The sequence below is a fragment of the Pieris rapae genome, chromosome Z (genome assembly GCF_905147795.1).
Source record: "Pieris rapae chromosome Z, ilPieRapa1.1, whole genome shotgun sequence".
Lineage (NCBI taxonomy): Eukaryota > Metazoa > Arthropoda > Insecta > Lepidoptera > Pieridae > Pieris > Pieris rapae.
Window position 1 is genome coordinate 2,518,977 of NC_059534.1, and position 7,784 is coordinate 2,526,760.

A 7,784-nucleotide genomic window follows, 5' to 3' on the forward strand; every position below is an offset into this window, starting at 1 on the left:
ATGATATCTACGCGTGACACCTCTTATCGCTTAGGAGTTCAAATGGTTGTAGCTGATTCTCAGACCTGCTGAATATGCATAATAAATTTCATAAGTATCGGTGGAGCCGTTTCGTAGGAGTATGGGAACAAACATTGCAACACGATAATTATATATGAAAATATTGTGAATATATGTTTCTATATATATATTCACAATTTTTTTTTCTTTTATGTTATCGTATGTGGTGTCACATGCACTACATGAATAAATATTTTTGACTTAACTAAAGAAGCGATCTTTTACAGGCAACATAAATAAAGTGGCACAAAGATGACAAATATAGCACTATATCCTTGTTTTTATTATTGTTAATAAACACCCACATTTAATAGAATGGTTAAAAGCGAATGTAATTGTATGTATTTCGTAGTTCAGTGCACCCGTTTCACACTCAATTACTTACTATTACCGGACAAAGCAGGTTTTCACTGGTTAAGTTATTTAATAGCTTTAGTCAACGTTTTTGTCTTTAAAGTAAATACGTTGAGCAGAGATAGTGTATAATCATTGCATATAGTCAAATGGCCTCTAGACTGTTATTGTGGTTCGATTTCTTACTGATATATCCTATAGATATATAAATATGTTATTCTTTTTCATGGGAGTAAAATGCCGCGAAAAGAGAATTGCGCAAGCTCCATGGTGTTTGGTATGCAACAGCGCCAGGGTTGGATTTTGCACCAGTGAAGGAAGAACGATGTAGTGGATTTCACCCCTGAGATCGTAGGTTCAAATCACCTTGGGCACCAATTGACTAAATTATATATAAATCGCCCGTAAGCCTGTTTAATTTTAATGTTATATTATTGTTTTATCTACCGGCTTTTTGGTTAATAAATTATTGTAGCTATAAATATTTATTTTAATAAATATCAACAAATTTGTTGTATTTGTTTTGTATTGTCTTAGTAGCAAATCGGTAACCACATGGGCGGGTCCACAGGGAAAAAGAGAAAGAGAGGTAGACCTGTGGCTAGCTGGGAAGACGAAATAAAAAAACCAGCTGGTCCCAACTGGATCCAAGTAGCCCAATCGAGAGAGGCCTGGCTATCTTTAGAGGAGGCCTTTACCTATAGAGGAGTTCTTAAAGAAGAATAAAAAAGTTGGAAAAACTAACACACTAAATTTAGAATACAAATTTAATTACTAACATAACTAACACTAGTATTTAAGTAAAACTAATTGATTCAACTTCTTGCTTTGATGTAAGAAATAAAAGGCTCTTTTATTTTTATTTTATTTATTATAGTAGCAAATCAAATGCTTTTTTAATTTTATCGTAAACATCAAAATCTGTTACTATCGTCCTAAACACATTTATAGGACCAAAAAAAACAGTTCGCTTGGATGAGAGTTCCGTTCGCTCACGATTACACTTTAAAAGCATTGCTAATGAGATTCCGTGCACCCCAGTACCATGACGGTACTACGACTAAACTTTGCTAAAATAATTATTTATTGCATTTGCCATTAACTTGTCTACGTACGTTCACAATGTTAGAATTTCAGCGTGTTTCATTCATTTCGTATTGCTGCTTTTGTTCGTTACGTACGTAAGTGGGAGACCGCACCGCGCGCTGTGTTTTTATAGCTTGAATATGAGTTCAGTACAGTATTAATATATGCAATAAGTATTATATATCAAGATTATATAATTTATTTTGTTAATTCGTTTTATATGTTCGTCTATATAATCTGTTTTGTTTTGTATTATAATATATATATTAGCTGTAAGATAACTTATAATTAAATAAATGAAAAATATTTTAATATTTTGAGTTAAAAGTCTTGTTTCAGCAATTACTATTGGGACAATCGTTGTTTATGTATTCTTCAGACAGCTATATTATTTATCGCCTTCTGTGTATCAAACTTATTTTATTACAGATAAAATAGGACTTTACGGCAAACGTAAGAGAAACTTATTAGCAATACGTATATTGCGACGGGAGTATAAAGGCATGTTAGTTGATGCTATGCCCATTAAGTTAATAGCATCTCTCGTTTCGAAGTTGAACCAAGAGCACTCAACACGGAGAAATCTCACGATATTTATTCATCATTATAAATATCATGAGTATCATTGGCTCAATAATGGGTTGTTAGAAAATTATTTATGGACATTTTTACGTTCTTGATATGACACAAAAAAGTGCTCACTGTTAAATAATATATTTCCCCGTGATGGATGACAATAAAATGTATTCGTAAATAATAGCACAGAGCTTCAAATTAGATGTTATAAACCTGTTAAATGTTATCTAAAAAGTAAACCATACATGAAATTACTTACTTGGTACTTACTAGGTTACTTAGGGTAGTTGCACGATAGCTCAGAGTACTTGGCGCGCCCTCGACTAAACTTTAGGAGCCTCAATTTTAAAGCGATGCACCCCGCATCGCTTTAAAATTCAGTATCCCAGATCCCCACTGCATTGGGAGACCACCGAGGCAAGATATTTAATCTTGATATATGCATTAAACCCACAGACTGTGAACTTTTTTAAGGATGTGTAGTAAAAAGGATTAGTTTTTAAATTCTGTTGACAGTATTTTAAAGAACTATTAAGTGGACTTTAAATAATGTAAGGTATTAACTCTAATTGCAGCAGTGTTAGCCTAGTGGCTCCAGCGTGCGACTCTCATACCTGACGTCGTAGGTTCGATCCCCGGCTGTGCACCAATGTACTTTCTTTCTATGTGCGCATTTAACATTTGCTCGAATGGTGAAGGAAAACATCGTGAGGAAACCGACATATTTTAGACCCAAAAAGTCGACGATGTGTGTCAGGTACTGGAGGCTGATCACCTACTTGCCTATTAGGTAGATTTAAAAATCAAGAAACAGATTCAAAAATCTGAGGCCAAGGCCTAAAGAGGTTGTAATGCCAGTGATTTATTTTTTATTAACTAATTCAACGAACTGTTCTCTAACGCTAAAGGCACCAGCCTTCTTAGACTAGGCTTAGTTATTAACTATAATTTAAGAAACTTAATCGGTTTTCAAAATATGTATATCTTACTAGATATATTGGTAGATGTACTCATCTATGTGTTAGTGGTTGGCTATAGGCAGTTTAAGCCTGTCGCCACACGTTTGATTTTCTTTTTCTGCACAATTATGGTTGCTCGTATAATGAAAAGGAAATTCACAGAAAGGAGAAGAAGCAGAGTGTGAGAATCATAAGGAGACGGTCCCAACCATCAAACTGCATTTACATATTTATCTTTATTTGGGAACCCTATTAAATAGAGTGATCATAAAGTATACTTTATGTTCCATATTATAATTATTCTGTATGCATTCTCTCGACCAAGTGCGAAGTTGCAAACAATTATTCATAATTGCGGTATAAAATGTGAGGACTTTCAACGGTATTATACAATTCCTTGTTAACCACTGACGAACGTTAGTAAAATGCAGGCAAGTTTTGACAGTGTTTAAATGGAAATATAGTTATAATAAATTACATAATAGCAATAAGCCTGCGAGTGACGGGAAGTGTTGAATTTTTTTTGACGAAACGCTCCAAGTGGTGGTGAAAAGTTGAGTACGAAGATCAGATTTAAAGTGTCAATGGTCAAAGGCCACACAATTCCGTATGTGTGTATCTCCCAACACATTGTCGGTTGGTTTGGTATGTTAAATGTCAATCTAAAACGCAAATTAGAAGAATGATACATCTTCAAAGTATTATTTAAATACATATTTTATACGTATTCAATATTGTACTGAATGCATGTATTACAAAGGTATGAATATGTTACGTTTACGGTTAGAATAACTTTATTTCTCATATGAATTATGCACAAAAATTCGCTTACTGAGAAAACATTATAAACTAAGATTAATAATTATTATTGGAACGCACAGATGTAGGTACTTATATAAAAATTTACAAAACTAAAACAGCAACAAAAATGTAGGTAGATATAATAAACTCGAACGGTCAACCAACCAATCTTTATGTTATTTAAAATCATCAAAAGAACGCATATGCTATATACGCAACGTCAAACTCAGTACTTTATTTATACGATTGAAACTGCGGGATTTGGCTGGTAATGGATTTACAATTACCTGGAAAATCTGACCATATTTCATTTATGCTAACTACATCCGTAATGTTTATTCCCATTATGGAGTAATCACTTTATTCGAACGCGTTGGATGCAAAATCCCAATAATTCGAGTGTGCAAATTGAACTATGACATTTAAATTAGGTTAGGCAAACAGCGGGATAGTGGGGCTTAACAAGTACATATTAGTTCTTTATGATCATTGCTTTTGGGACAGTATTGCGAACACTAACTCAGTTGTTTTACGGTATTTTTTGCCACGGTACACGACTACAAGGAACAAATAGTTTTTTTGCTAACGAACTACGAGGATGCTTCAACTTCTTGTAAAAAGTATATATATATATATAATATAAAATATATGTAGTAATAAAAATAATATATAGTATAAAATATATAATATGGGGTAAGTATTTTCTCCAAATCCCAAAATATGCGCGCATCAGCGTATTAAGCTGCCTGTTTAAATAAATAATTATTATTATTATTATGTATTTAAACACACTACATAATGATGATGGTGCACTGATTACACTTTCCGGAAGCCTCTTCCAGTCGGCCAGTACCCGGTTTGGGAGAAAGTTTTTTTAGGGAGTTCTTATTTGTGTTATGCTGGGTGGTCTTAAGTTTTAAGGAACTACCCCTCAAATATCTATTTTAGCTTAAAAAAAGAGCTTCTCAATTCCTGGAACATTATAATGTTAATATATATTCTTGGCCACGCAATGCCGAGCAATTAAACATATTAGTTTCCATTTCCATTCATTTCACCAAAATACACTTACGGCGCTAAATAAATAGGTCACATTAATAGATTTTTGATTACCTACAGCGCTCGTACATTATGAATGTTATTAATAGTTTATTGTTATGTCGTTAAATTTTGTATGGCTTAATTAAAAACCTTTTCAATCGGTTTCACATCGTGTTTTATTTTTATTTGAAAACGAAATTCATTTGTGTATGCTTTGAACACCTATGTACTCAATATTTCAATTGAGTTGAAATTACATTTGAATTGAAAATTACATTTCCAAAATTTTCCAAAAAGCTATATATATATATATATATATATATATATATATATAAAGCAATACACCCCATTTAGATTAGATTTACACCGCTAAAGTTTAAATATTAATTATTAATTACTTCTATTAGACAAAACAAATAAAACCCAAAAGTTACATAAAATATTTTATGAACCCATATAAATCATATAAATGTATTTAACTAAAATATCAAATAGAACAATAAACTAAAAATAAAATAGTCTTATTAAATATATATATAATATAATATAGTATAGCATAATATAATATAATAAATAATGTATAAATATAAAAAGTAATTAATATAAACCTGTTATATCAGGCTATGCCATCAATGCCACATCTAGTCCAATCCTAAACCTATGTTTTTGGTTGGTTGACCGTTTTGAGTTTGTTGTGTCTACCTGCATTTTTGTTACTGTATTTGCTTTGTGAATTTTTGTATAGGTACCTTCTGTGCGTTCTAGTAATAATTATTTAGTCTTGTAATGTTTTTCTCAGTAAGCGAATTTTTTAATTCATATGAGAAATAAAGTTATTCTAACCGTAACCGTATGTGTATTCATTTTTGGCTTTTGTGTGTAATGTAATTGTTTAAATATTATTTAGTGATTAGCTGTAGGAATACTTAAATAAATAAAATAAAAATATATTCAGCCTTAGATATACAAAATTTTCTAACCGGACCTTAAAATATTTACAATGTTATATGTATTTAAATAAATATTAAACTTTTTTTTTTGACATAAATCTCGTTTCTATTCCTTCTGAGCCATAAAAACGCTCAAAAATTGGAGGATAATTGGAGGATTTAGGAGGCATGGTGAAATAGGAGCATGCACTTACATACTCGCTAGAACGACACGCAAATACGTAGTATAAACAACTAATATCACCGCATTCACGAATTCCACCACTAATGATGTTACTTGAACGACTGTGGAAGTATTCTGTTAATTATCTGGTAATAAATGAAAATAATTTATTTTTTTACCAAGTTTTCTATTTTTTTTTATAGAACAGGTTCCAAATGGGCAGAAGGGTCACCTGATGTTAAGTGATACCGGATGAACACTCATTCCATAGTTTCCAGGCATAGAAACCTAGGGAAACAAGATATAAAGTTTATAGTTTTTTCAACTAAAACTGAAACTCAGTACAAAACGTATTGTATATAAACTAACGTTACAATACGGTGAAGTTTGAAACTTGCTGATACCATGTTATAATAGTACATTGAATAGTTATTTCTACAGGTTTGCGCCTCAACAAAATTACTTGCTATATATGCAGACGTCTGTAATAATTTGTGTTTGTGAGAATTTATGTAATACGTTTATGGAGTTTAAAATATATAACAGATAGAAATTCAAATTTAAAATCATTTATTCATTAGGTAACACAATGCACACTTATGGATGTCTTTAAAAAATACATATTAAATGCTACTTATTTTAGCCAGTTCTCAAATCAAGGGCGTAGAATGGACAAGAAGAATTGGCAATAAACTCTCCGTCACTCTTTTTTTTCCAAGAGCGTCACTCTTTTTAATGACCATTTTGTTTTACAGAAAGTTTGTAAATAAACTACATATTACAATAGAAAGTTAAGGAACGTCGGGCGCGGTCAGTACTTGGATGGGTGACCGCCTGGGAACACCGCGTGATGTTGGCTTTTTGTTTTTCCGGTACATCGTAACCTAGTTTATCACTAGCGTTAATTTTTTGGTTTTATTAGTCTGTTGCACCCGTTGAATACACCGGTTCTCGTCCGATTACCGAAGTTAAGCAACGTCGGGCGCGATCAGTACTTGGATGGGTGACCGCCTGGGAACACCGCGTGATGAAATTTTTGGACGAAAGGCGAGGACGAGACGGGGATATACGACTGGAAGGAACTACGGGAGGAAAAATCCCAGAATTATCTGTTGAAACAGAAGGGGTTGGGGTCGTTGAATGCGATAGCGGATACCGAGTCCGATAGAAAAATGGACGAACATAAGATACTCTTATACCATCAAGGAACAAGAAGATGGCATTGGCACCTCATATACAATCATAATAAGCAGTGGGGATTTAACTCTAGATTGGGAAGAATTATTCGAGGAGCCTATGAAACAAAAAGAATTACTTGCCTGTCTCGTATCTATATCTCGAAGCATCAAGATAGTACTATATGCTTCTAATTTTTCAATGTACTTAGACGTCTCCCATTATATGAGAGTTGAATTTATTTTCTGGCATCCAGTGTATACGTTTCCATTGTTAATTTGTTGTAAAAAAATGTGCTCAGTCAGTGTGTGCTAACTATACTCGTAGTGTTGTAAAAAAACCAATAAATACAATATAGAAAAAAAATTGCTTGATTGCTTGGATACACTTTAAAACTAAAAAAAATATATGGAATTAAAAAAACAAGTTCATTTAATAGTTAAAAATTTATTTCAGGAACTCGTTTAATTAGGTATCAAAAAATCTTAATACTTATTACAAGGAAATAAAATTCATACAACGCAATTTAATACATTCATAAATAATTTAGAATAAAACATAATTTACTGGAATTATAACTATCAGTTCTGTTCATCTTAATACTAATTATGTACAAAG

At 32.2% G+C, this 7,784-nt stretch overlaps 1 pseudogene; it reads left to right on the forward strand.

Annotated features, from left to right (window-relative positions):
- The first annotated feature begins 6,910 nt into the window (after nt 1-6,910).
- Nucleotides 6,911-7,026, forward strand: LOC123690606 (annotated as a pseudogene).
- Nucleotides 7,027-7,784: the final 758 nt, after the last annotated feature.